This window comes from Cyanistes caeruleus, chromosome 7, assembly GCF_971803275.1.
Source record: "Cyanistes caeruleus chromosome 7, bCyaCae1.hap1.1, whole genome shotgun sequence".
Classification (NCBI taxonomy): Eukaryota; Metazoa; Chordata; class Aves; order Passeriformes; family Paridae; genus Cyanistes; species Cyanistes caeruleus.
This window is the reverse complement of record NC_141707.1, coordinates 1,998,142-2,009,500: the sequence shown is the minus strand read 5'-3', so window position 1 is coordinate 2,009,500 and position 11,359 is coordinate 1,998,142. Positions and strand designations below refer to the sequence as shown.

The window sequence follows — 11,359 nt, the reverse complement described above, 5'->3', positions numbered from 1 at the left end:
TTTGTTCTCCATACTTAGGATAATCTACTGATCTCGCACTGTTTTTTTTATATCGCTAAAGGTTTGTAGAGAGAGAATCAAATCTGTGAAATCAGCCTATGTGAGCTTGTGATCCTGGTGACACAGCCATTTCATTGAGCTTGTTGCAGCTGCCACCAATCCTACTTATGAACAGAAACCTTTTGGAATCTTCACCTGATCATTTCACCTGATACCTGGTTTATGAAGACTGAGATACTGTTGAATGTCTTGCCGTGCTAACTCTGAAAAAACTGTACCGTGTATAGTATATTATGTCTAAAAGTGAAATTAAAGCTCTTCGTGAAGATGCTATTTTAATTTTCAGGTTCCCTGGATGATGTACTGGATTGTGTGTGCTCTTTATATAGTTACTGAAATGATAACTGACCTAACAGTCTCTTGGTAAGACCCTGCTTTTTATGAACTGTAGAGGAAACTATATTTGTTTCTGATGTTTTTGAAGTTGTATTGATTTATTTTATATAAAGAAGTCATGTTAATTTAATAGCCCATTTTACAGGAAAAGATCTTGGTGCATAGATGAACAGCATCTGCTTTCAAATTTGCTATACCCTGTTACTTGAAGTAGGGATTATAACATTTCTAGCTCCACTGTAGAAACGGAATACGAGAATGAAACTCTTATAAGGATGGCCTAGAATTTCTCTGTGTAGGAATATATAATGAAAAACAAGCATATTAACTGTTTTGATTGCTTAAATGACAGTCCATAAATCCGTAACTCATTTAATTTTTGTCTGATGTAACTTCTTGTATTTGAAGAATCCTAAATGCTAATATAATTGTGTTTTTTTAATAGATCTCTTTATAAAGATTAGTTACTGTGCATTTTCTACTGCAGTTGTTGATTTTGTGCAACCTTTAACTTGTCTGTAGGTTTCCACTGAACTATGAATTGAAGATAGCTTTTGTTATCTGGCTCCTTTCCCCATATTCTAGAGGGACAAGTTTAATCTACAGAAAATTCCTCCACCCACTGCTTTCTTCTAAAGAAAGGGTAAGAAATAACTTCTCAGATTTCTAATGCCTAATATGCAAACAACATATGCTAAGAAAAAAGCTCTTGCTAGATACAGTATAAGAGCAGAGCAGCTTGTTTCTGTCTTGCCAGGCAGCATGAATTTGGACTAGCATAAGCAAGTGCACATGATGGTCCATGTCTATGCTTTCGTTTAACTTGCCTGAGCAGACCAGGTCCTGCTTCCTATTAACATGAGAGTTTCGTGTGCCCTGCTCTACTTGGTGCACTCTGAGGAGCCCAGTTAAGTGGAAGTGATGCAGTTTAACTTTCTACTGCAAGCATGTGAATGTATGAACACAGCTTTACTAAAAGCTGTTAATGTTAACATTTTTTTCTAGCATAAATGAGGAATAACACTCCTCAGGATGATTGACATCAATGACTTTTTTTGGTTTGCAAACTGACAAGAGGAGAGACTTGTTTAAAGGGTAAACCAGTCTGCAGCAGTAAATACCCAAACATAAAAATAGCTAGAAGATGGTTTGCTTTAATCAAAGTATGACAGGGACACAGCTCTGCTTAGCTCTTTTTCAGCATCCTATTTGGATGAGGGGAAAGAGCAATTAGCAAAGGTCTGAAGACAAGCACTGGGAAACCTCACACTACAGAAAAGAGTATTCCTGAAGGTCAGTGCTAGGCTTGGCCTTTATTAGGTAAAGCAGGTAGTAAGATTGTCACTGATAGGAACAGAGCAAGTATCTTGACATTCTGAATGTTGTGCAATAAACAACTTGCAACTTTGTGAGCTAGAGGGATACTTCCCTGTACTCTGCAAACTATTGGGAAGTACCTTGCAGTCTTTATCTTCAACTCCAGGCATTTACCAGAGCTGGAGATAAACGTTGTAACTGTTTTGTCCTTGGTACTTAACTATTTCAAAGCTGTGGTTTTGGAAGTTCTTTGCAAGTTGACTCTACCTTTCTAGGGAGCTGACTGAGTTCTTCATGTAAGATGATGTTATTTCTTGAAATGCATGATATTTCTTGAAAAACTTCTGTCCAACAAGTTAAGCTTACACTCTCTAGGGAACATTTTGCAACGTTTCTGAGCTGTACTGAAGTGATGTACTTCATCTTCTTGTTTGACCACATATAATAGTTTTTTAAATGAGAGAGTTGTAATGAATAAAACACCTGTATACAAAGATATATCCCATTAAATATTTTCTTAAATATTTTTTCTGTCTTCCTTTACTGATGGGAAAATAATACTGTGGGGTAACTTTGCTCTCTTATGAACAGCCCTCTAAAATTTAAATACGTTTTTCTTTTAGGAGATTGATGAGTACATTGTCCAAGCCAAAGAAACAGGCTATGAGACCATGGTGAATTTTGGAAGGCAGGGGTTGAATTTGGCAGCAACTGCTGCAGTGACAGCAGCTGTAAAGGTAAGTTTCTGCTTGCATTAATTGCTTTTGAGCTTGATATCAAACAGTGTCATTGCACTGGGGATTTACCACTCTTATATAAAAAAGATAAATTCTGCAAGTGTATTGAAATCCTGGGACACAATTAAAGGCTTGCAGCCCTCTTCTCATAGTACGTTTGTTGTTTTTTTGCTTAAGATGGATGGCAGTTATTTCTTGGATTATGAGGATCGGTTTATTCTAAATTCAAAAGTTACCATTCAGTTTTCTGGGCAGGCTTTTAACATAGATGTCAATTGTTTCTTTTCTGTCTGTGTTGTGCTTTCTTACTGATAAACAAACTTTTTAAAGGACTTCTGGCTTTTCTGCTGTTTTTCTCCAATCATCCTGAGGTAATGCCACATAATGAATTTAGGCATGAAGGACTACTACCATCGATAAAAATTATCTTGACACAATTAACCTGTTTGCAACTTGAGTGAATTATTAAATTATTATGCTAAGCATAAGCCTGCCCATTGGTGTTTAGAATACATTTGCTTTGCCATGGATTTGCCATTAAATGATGAAGTAATCTGTCATTTTTTCTAGATTACTTTCCCACAAAAATTCACTACCTTTAATATTTCAGAGGGCTCTGGGTCTAGAAAGACAAAATACAGGCTAATATGTAAGATTGTAACCAATTTGTGCACCACTGAAGGGAATATACTTCAGACCATGTGTATCCTACCTAATAGTAATTCAAACCAAAACACACACACACACACGCACACACAAAAAAAAAGATAAAAAGAAGAAAATAAAAGGTATAGAGAGAAAAAGTTGTATGTCCAAGTGAAATCACAGGTTTAAGGCAATCATGATTAATTTCTTCCTGGGAATAAAAGGAACCATTGTGCTCATAGTAACAGCACTGAAAACCTGAACACTGTCTGTAGATAACAGAAAACAACGAAGAGATCCTGGCTGTCAAAGTCGAGTATGTACAGCTGGCATTAACTTAAATGTCTGGGCTTCTATGTGAACTTTCTGCATTAGAAATAAAAGACATTCCTAAAAACTACACTTTTACATGCTACCTCAAAAAGCTTTGGAAAAGTAGTCATGTATATCTTGTTTGCTCATTTTCTCTGTTCTTAAAGATGCATGTGGCTGGTATAGCATTGTAACTTTTTGTTTTAAAATGTGGTCATAATGAGCCTAAAATACTGAGAAAGTGATTACATTTGATCACTGTGGGTTTCTTCTTCATTATTCAAATTCTTAATAATGCCTTAAGACATGAAATAATTTTGAATGCAATAGAATGCACCTCCAAAGGAATTAAATATCCAGAGTGAAAATAGGTTATTTACACAAGCCAAGGAAACCCAACAAACAAACACCCAAAGTGCTCTATGGGGAAATCAAGTTTAATTGCTAAATGCTAAAATTCAAGTTCTTTGCATTACAAATTTATTACAAGAAGCGCCTGTAAGGATTCCTATGATTTGTGTGTGCTCTTCGTGTTTGGCTATGGTTGGATATTTCTTGGTTAACTTTTAAGGTGTAACTGAAGTACTGTAAAATAAATAACACCAATATCTCCTCAATCTTTTCTGAAATAATGAATAACTTTTTCTGAAATGTCTATGTTTAGACTTCATTGCTATTCAGCTGTGACTCGCAAGATGCCTGCTCTTTTTGTTAAAACTTGTTAAACATGCTCATGAATATTTGTACAGAATTAGTTCAGTGCAGATCAGATGCTTGGGAAAAAAAACCACCACAATATCAAGACCTAAAATAGGCATGATTTTTAAACAGATGAAAGAGAAGACTCACTGAAAAAAAATAAATAAAATCTTTATTTTGGCATGTTAAGCCTCTTATGTTTGTCATTCCAAAATGCTGAGCATGCCTGCTTCATGCAAGCAAATGGACACAATGCATGCGTTCTTGATTTTGTTCCCTGTTTTTCAAGAGTTAACTGCTGCCTCTAGCAGGTGAAATTATTATCCCTTCACCAAGAGCTGGTGGAGCATGCTATATGATTTCAGGAATTGAATTGAAGTAGTGGGATCAGGACACACTTTCATCACTATTCTTTTTTTTTTTTTTTTTTTAAATAGAGCACACATGCTTATTCTGACATAGCAGATCTCGAATTAGGAGAGGGGGAGAGGCTAAACATGTGCAAGATTAAACCTATGTCAAAAGACACTAAAGTGTCCAAGAAAACTGCTTATAGTGACTTTAGGAGGATGTTAAAAATGGCTTGGAAACTTGCTGAAATATTTTGAATATCAAATGTGGAAGAGAGTGATTTTCTTCAAGGGTTGTCAAAGGAATAGGGGATTACCATTAAAAGGTAATGCTGGCTCTGTTAGGGAGGTTGGAGCAGCCAGCCAGGTGGGTCTACTGAAATTTGACATAGATTTAAACCCTCTCCCCTATAGTTAAATTTAAATGTATTTGGCAAGAGTATTGACTTATAGCTTACATTCTCATACTGTATTTTTAGCTGGTACTAGTTAGCCACTGGTCATATAAAATGTAGTGTTTCAAAACCTACTAAATACATGAGCAAAATAGTGTTAAATAAGCATGTCAGAAAACAAATCTTTGTGAAATCCTGATTTCAGGAAATTTAGAGATGATAGTCTGTGCTGAATTTGTATATAAGGAAATTTTTATTAGTTAAGGAATCAAAAACAAGATACCTCAATAGCTCAGTTGTTTATGGATTTGGGGGAATTATATTCACAGTGCTTAGGTTCCAGTGCTACATCTCATACTTGGATACATCTCATACTCCTCTGTTTTTCAGGTCTTCTGAGATGATGGTTACCGCTGTGTATCAATTTCTGCCAACCCATGCATTCAGATTTCTTGAGCTACTAGTGAAATCTGGTGTCTTTATCATTATGAGCAGGGGGACTGCTAATTAAGCTGTGAAATACTCGGGGGGTATTTCACAGCTTATGGGGTTACACAAATAGTGTTAATTTGTAAAGTGTTATTGGTAATGATAATATGTTTTGAGGGCTGTGTTTTCTGAATGTGTTCTAGTCATCCTGAATCTGCTGCCCTTTTGCTAATTGAGTGTTATTCTCCTGGCCTTGCTCACACTTCCCCTTGTTCCCACTCAGGACATGGCAGAGGAAGGAGGTATCTTGCAGCCAGATGTGGCACACAGCCAGTATCACCATGGGGAGCAGTACTGCTTTCATCTTCCTCCCTGCTGGGACAGCCTGTCATGCTGCAGAGGTCATTCACGGGACAGGAGTCCCTCTCCAGGTTGAGAGGGAACAGAAGTCATTCCCTGTCAGCTTGGATTGGATCAGGGAGAGAACAGCTGAGAATATGGGTACTGCATGCTGTAGAGTCCATTGAGAACTCGTCCAAGGGAGGCAGGCAGCTTCTGTCAGTGATCCTGGCCAGTGGGGGGTGCAAGTCCAATTTAAAGAACTAAGAGTCCCTGAGGCAGACAAAGTGGTGTTTGTTTACTTCCCTGGCTTAAGCATACAGACTGTAAAAGCACATGCTCAATAACAGAATAGAAAATGTAATTTCATTTATGAGGGTCAGCTGATGAGACTGCATACTAATAACATACCAGAGGCCGAGTAGTCTTGAAAGGAGACCCTTAAATAGGCTTCATTTATTTTTAAAAATTGATTTAAAAACATATTATGACTTTAATTGGTCACATTGGTCACTGTTAATGAATGTGGACTCCAAAAAATGGTTAGTATGTTTTAGGAAATGCTATTGAATAATGAAGAAAAATCATTCTCAAAGACTTGCGTTTTCTTTAAGACAACACACAGACTTCACAGTTCATCCCTCTTCAGTGTTTGCATACATAGAAATTTTAGTGCTAAGTTGTGTGATTTTTTTTTAATTTTTTTTTTCTTCCCCTGGCATTGTAAATATATGTGTCTCAATCTTTTATGCTGTAATTTAGTCACCAGCCTCTGGCCTGAGTGCAACCTAATGTATACCTTCCTTACTGGCAGGAACTGTCAGTATAACAGGCCACCAGTGGTAACTGCTCTGCCATCTTCTCCTGAGCAGCATCTTGGAGTGTGTATATCTGGGGAGAGCTGGCAGCTTCTGCCATATCCATGGCATGGGAGTGGAAGCAGGAGGTCCTCTTCAGCTCCACCTACAACTGAATTTCAGTTTTTAGGGCAAACATGTTGCTTTCAAGCTGTAACTCTGACCTTTCAAACAAAATATCAAAGCTCTTAAAGCATTATTTTAAATGTCAATGTTACTCTCACATTTCCTGCAGTGGAGAACATTTAATCACACATTTCCTGCAGTAGGAAAGAATTTAATATTTTTCAGCCAGACTTTTATCCTAAGCTGATAGTAATCCAGACCTTCACAGAACGCTTTGCTTCAGCAGAAAGCAATTAACAGCTGCTTTTGAGCATGGGGGTGGAAGAATCTTAAGTCTTACATGCAGTGTGAGCACAGTGATATGTACACTCCCACAGAACACCTTGAATTTGTCCTTCAGTCTATGCAGTGGAGTTAAAGTAGATATCAATCTTGATTTGGCTAGACTGGATGTTCCCAGGGGTGGGATAGAGACTGGAGGCACTGTAGGGAGTATCTACATAGGGTTAGTATGTGTGATGGGGACTGTCCGGTTGTTGTGCAACTCCCATTCCTACTGTGACTCTCAGGCATGTGTACTGCATCATTATTTGTATACATATCCTTTCAAACTTCTCAGTGTTTTCTGTGCGTAACTGTGTGTAACTTGAGTAAAACTTTCCATCTTGGCAAGTAGTTCTGAAACGATCCTCTCTGAGGCGCCACAGGAGCTCCAGCTCAACCATGCAGTTTGGTTAAGGGCACAAGGTTATTTTATGGCACATCTTTGACTTTATTTTTCCCTTTGAAAAACAAAATTCTGTATCCAAAAGCTTCACTGGAAAATAGGGTTGAATGTTCCTAGCTTGCATCTAGTCCTTTATCTACAGTGGAATAAGAACTACAGGCTTGTAATGTGAATTCTTAGTATTTTAGTTGTTATGTTTAGTTGCTATACAATTTCCAAATGTCTTTTTGTAGTATATCACATGGTGAATGAACTTTCTGGGCAACTAAACAAGTGTCTTTCTATACTTCTGCTGCTGGCCAAAACCAGCTTCTGTCACTATTTTAAGTAGACTCTTCACATTTGGTGAGTGGAATTGTGCTGAATTTGTATGGATTCTGCTGTGAACCAACTAGGCCCATTTTACATATTCACCAGCATTCAGTGACTGAGACTTAAGTCCTCTTCAAGCATTGGACATGGACTGATGAACAGTCTTTATGCTATAGCAGAGTAATGTATATACTGTAAGCTGTTACTTGTCAAAAGAAGCAGTTCCTTCTCCAGTCCTCTTCTCCATGTCCTAGCAGCTGATAAAGTATAGCTGGTTCCTGATGTATTTTACTTGAAATACTTTTCAGTGCAAGAAGTGGAGTAGTGGAAGGGCAGGATTTTTTCTGCCTTAGGAGGAACCTTAGGAGACCTGTCTTAAGCCATTTTGGGGAAATCAATTTGACTTCAGAATTTCTATAACCTTTAATACAGACACTGTACAGCATTCATAGTGCATTTTTAACTCAAAGGCAAGCTGTACTTAAGTTTTTGAGAACTGAGTAATCATACAAGTTTGTAGAAAGAGAGAGAAAAGTTAAGGCTCCTACTTCTCTCACAAGAAACCTTTTCTTTGTTATTGTTTGGTGACAATGTATGAATGGTGGAGTAAGAATTATAATAGGTTTCTTGTGCTTAAATAGCACTCTGTTCACTATGTTAATTTTATATACTGTAGTAATAACTAGTCATTAGAAAATTAAAATTAGGTTTCAGCCACTTTTCCCTCCTGCCCTTTGGTACCCAAGCAAACTCAAATAGCTTTCATTCAATTGTCTCTTCACTTTACATGGCTATTCTTAGCACGGAATAATTCAATATGCTGGTCTACCAATGGCAAACAGTTGTTGTCATAAGTGCGGGAACAAACGGCTGTGGCCAGCGACACCAGAATTGCCTTCTGCTGGTGCTGTTGCAGAAAAAGTTGTATGGAATTGTACCCAGGTTTCTGCTCCTGCTAGCTAACATGCTGATCAAACAAAGAATTTTACTTAAAATCTTCATTTGTAAGAATGAAATTAACTATTTTAACACTTGTTTGAAGTGGAATTCATGCACAGGCTTGTTAACCTTTCCCTAAAATGGTTATTTTTTGCCTTATGCCAGAGAAGGAAGAATTAGGTGTTATTTTAACATGACTTTGAGTACTTTACTCATGGTCATATTCTTTTAGTTGCTTGTGTAATAAATTAATCTTTAATGCTTTAGTAGTAACATCATCTAATGTAAGATGAAAGAGCTGCTGGATGACCTTTCTTTCCAACAGGGAAATTTCCATATGTTCCATACAGAAAAGAAGTGAAGACAATTGGAGAAGGAATACTTAATGTTCATATGTGATTAACTATTCTCCTGTGTAGCATTAGATTTTGCATTGGTATTATGTCAGTAAAGCTATACTAGTAAGAGAACTTGCTATCCTGTAGTCCAGGCTGGACCTCTTTGGTTTGCAGTTTCAAGTTTCTGTCAACTGGAGCTCCTTTTGTAGTGCTGCCAGTTTCTCAGTTATTTGAATTAATGTTACAGAGTATATTTTTAACATGTTTCTCCTTCACTTTATTCAGATTTGTGGAGGATAAAATATAAAATAGCGGAAGAAAACTATCTTCAACCATACTCTTTAAAATGCAGGTGTTACTGTCATGCTACCTTGAGCTGCTATGTTTGAAGTTAACATTTCTGATGTGTGTTTCTTTTAAACACTTGCCCTCACCCACGTCTTTATTTGCTCGGATTAAAGGAGTGAAGTGCAGCATTTTTAATTAAGCTGCTAGCTTGTGTAACTTTGTCATCTGCAAGCAATATACAGTTAAGCATGGGTAAAAGTAATACCTAAATCAGATGTAAAGCAGCTGCATGTGTATGTTCAATGTATTCTGTTGTGCAGCAAGGAAGCATGGGCTTAAACATCTTAACCCAAGCTAAGCAGCAAAGTTAAACCTCTGCCTGGTTTCCAAAGATACTGTTGTTGTATTTCAGAGCCAAGGTGCAATAACTGAGAAACTGGGAAGTTTCAGTATGCATGATTTGACTACTATACAAGGAGATGAGTCTGTTGGACAGAGACCTTATCAGACATTGCCAGAAGCTAAAAAGAAAACCAGAACCTCTGTAAGTGAATCTTCAGGTATGTATCTTTTCTTTTCCCTGCCTAAAAGAACAATTCACCCAAAGCAAAAGTGGAAGAGCAGAAATACATTTACCCTCTTTCTAAATGGAAAAGGCCTCAAAGAACTCCAGTAGACTTAAACAGAGTACACTCAAAGTAAATTATGGCAGTTCAATTCTTCCTGAATTACTTTCTTCTCTCATCCACTCCCAGTGTAATCACACTGTATTCATTACTCCTGTCATTGCCAATTGGCAACAAGAACTTATTACCAAAGTAAAACTTAATTGGAAGTCAAACGTTATATGATTAAGTAGTGTTTCTGTGACAAATGTAAAAGAAGTTAAACATGAAAACATATGGAAGCTCAGTAAATAAAAGAGAAAATTAATAGAAATTACTTCACCAGGTGTCCTGGGGTGACTTTATGATACTAGTATTCCCAATCTCCTGCTTTATATTTATATATCTGTTAAGTTCTTCACCTTTAATATTAGCTTTGAGAGCTAGGGAAGTTAAAACTGCTGGAGGCTGATGGGAGTTTTTTCTCCGACCAATAGCTAGCTATTTCTGAGAGCTGACAGTGGTTTTGACCATTGAAAAGTGAGATCAACCTGTGAACACCTACTTTAAGACCTAAACCTGAGAATTTCTTGTTCTCTTTGGTTTCTGGCTTTTGAAGAAGTAACAGGTTCCGGCTCAGCCTCCTCCTCCCCCACAGCAGGCCAGACAAGGCCGCGGAAGGGAGTGGCGGGGAGGTGAGCAGGCCCAGGCCGGGTCAGGCCAGTTCCCCCGGCTCGGCTGCAGTTTCTAGCACTGCTGAGTTTTACCAGAGACTGCCAAGTAAGGAGAGGCCATCGCAGACAGCTCTAACCTCCTACCAGGCCTGGGCAAGATTTAACCCTTTCATTACCCAGATGAGGAAAAAATCCTTTTTTCCAGAGAGAGAAAGTGATCAGCATGTAAAAGAGACCCTATAAACTATCAAAGATAGTGAAGAAAGGAATTAAGCCTCAGAGGAGGTAGAGAAAGAAGAAGATGCTTTAATAAGCTGAAATATTTTTCTGTTAAAGCTATGGAGACGGACAGTAGTGTTCTGAAAAAAACTTTAATTCATGACAGTATATTGGGAGGAATGGAGTGTTTCAAAGTGAGGATTTTGAGCAAATGGTGAAGTGGTTGTGGTACTGTGAGATGCTGGAACAGAGGGGGAGAAGTAATAGTTGAAGATTTGCAGCCTTTAAGAGGCAAAGAGAACACTTCTGTTTCCAGAGTAGCTCACAGAGACACATGAAGAGAACTTTTGCCTTTGAATAACTCATCCTTAAAAATGACATCCCTAGACTCATTTGACGCATAACACACCTCAGAGTGATGTGAAACGAGAGGAGAGAACCGATGGCAGAATTTCCAGGCAGCTGGCATCAGAGAAATAAAAAGCTATAAAAGAAATAGTTTTCTTGTGAGAAACTCCATAGATAGCAGAAGACGACTTCTGTTTCTCTACAAAGACTGATGAAAAGACTCTAGCAAGAATTGGGACTGTTTTAAACAAAAGAGTTGTTTTTGTCTCTATGTTGTCATGTGAACAAGGGAATGGTTGGGTAGTGAGGCAGAGAAGGGTTGTTCTGGAGGTTTTATTCTGGTTTCTTATTCTTGTAGTTTTTGTTA

General features: G+C 37.7%; 1 long non-coding RNA gene across 1 annotated transcript; it reads left to right on the top strand.

Annotated features, from left to right (window-relative positions):
* Positions 1-989: 989 nt before the first annotated feature.
* LOC147652053 (uncharacterized) lies at positions 990-10,223 on the top strand. Its single transcript, XR_015289292.1, has 3 exons — positions 990-1,039; positions 2,337-2,450; positions 9,559-10,223. It is a non-coding gene; the product is annotated as an uncharacterized LOC147652053 (long non-coding RNA).
* The last annotated feature ends 1,136 nt before the right edge of the window (positions 10,224-11,359 follow it).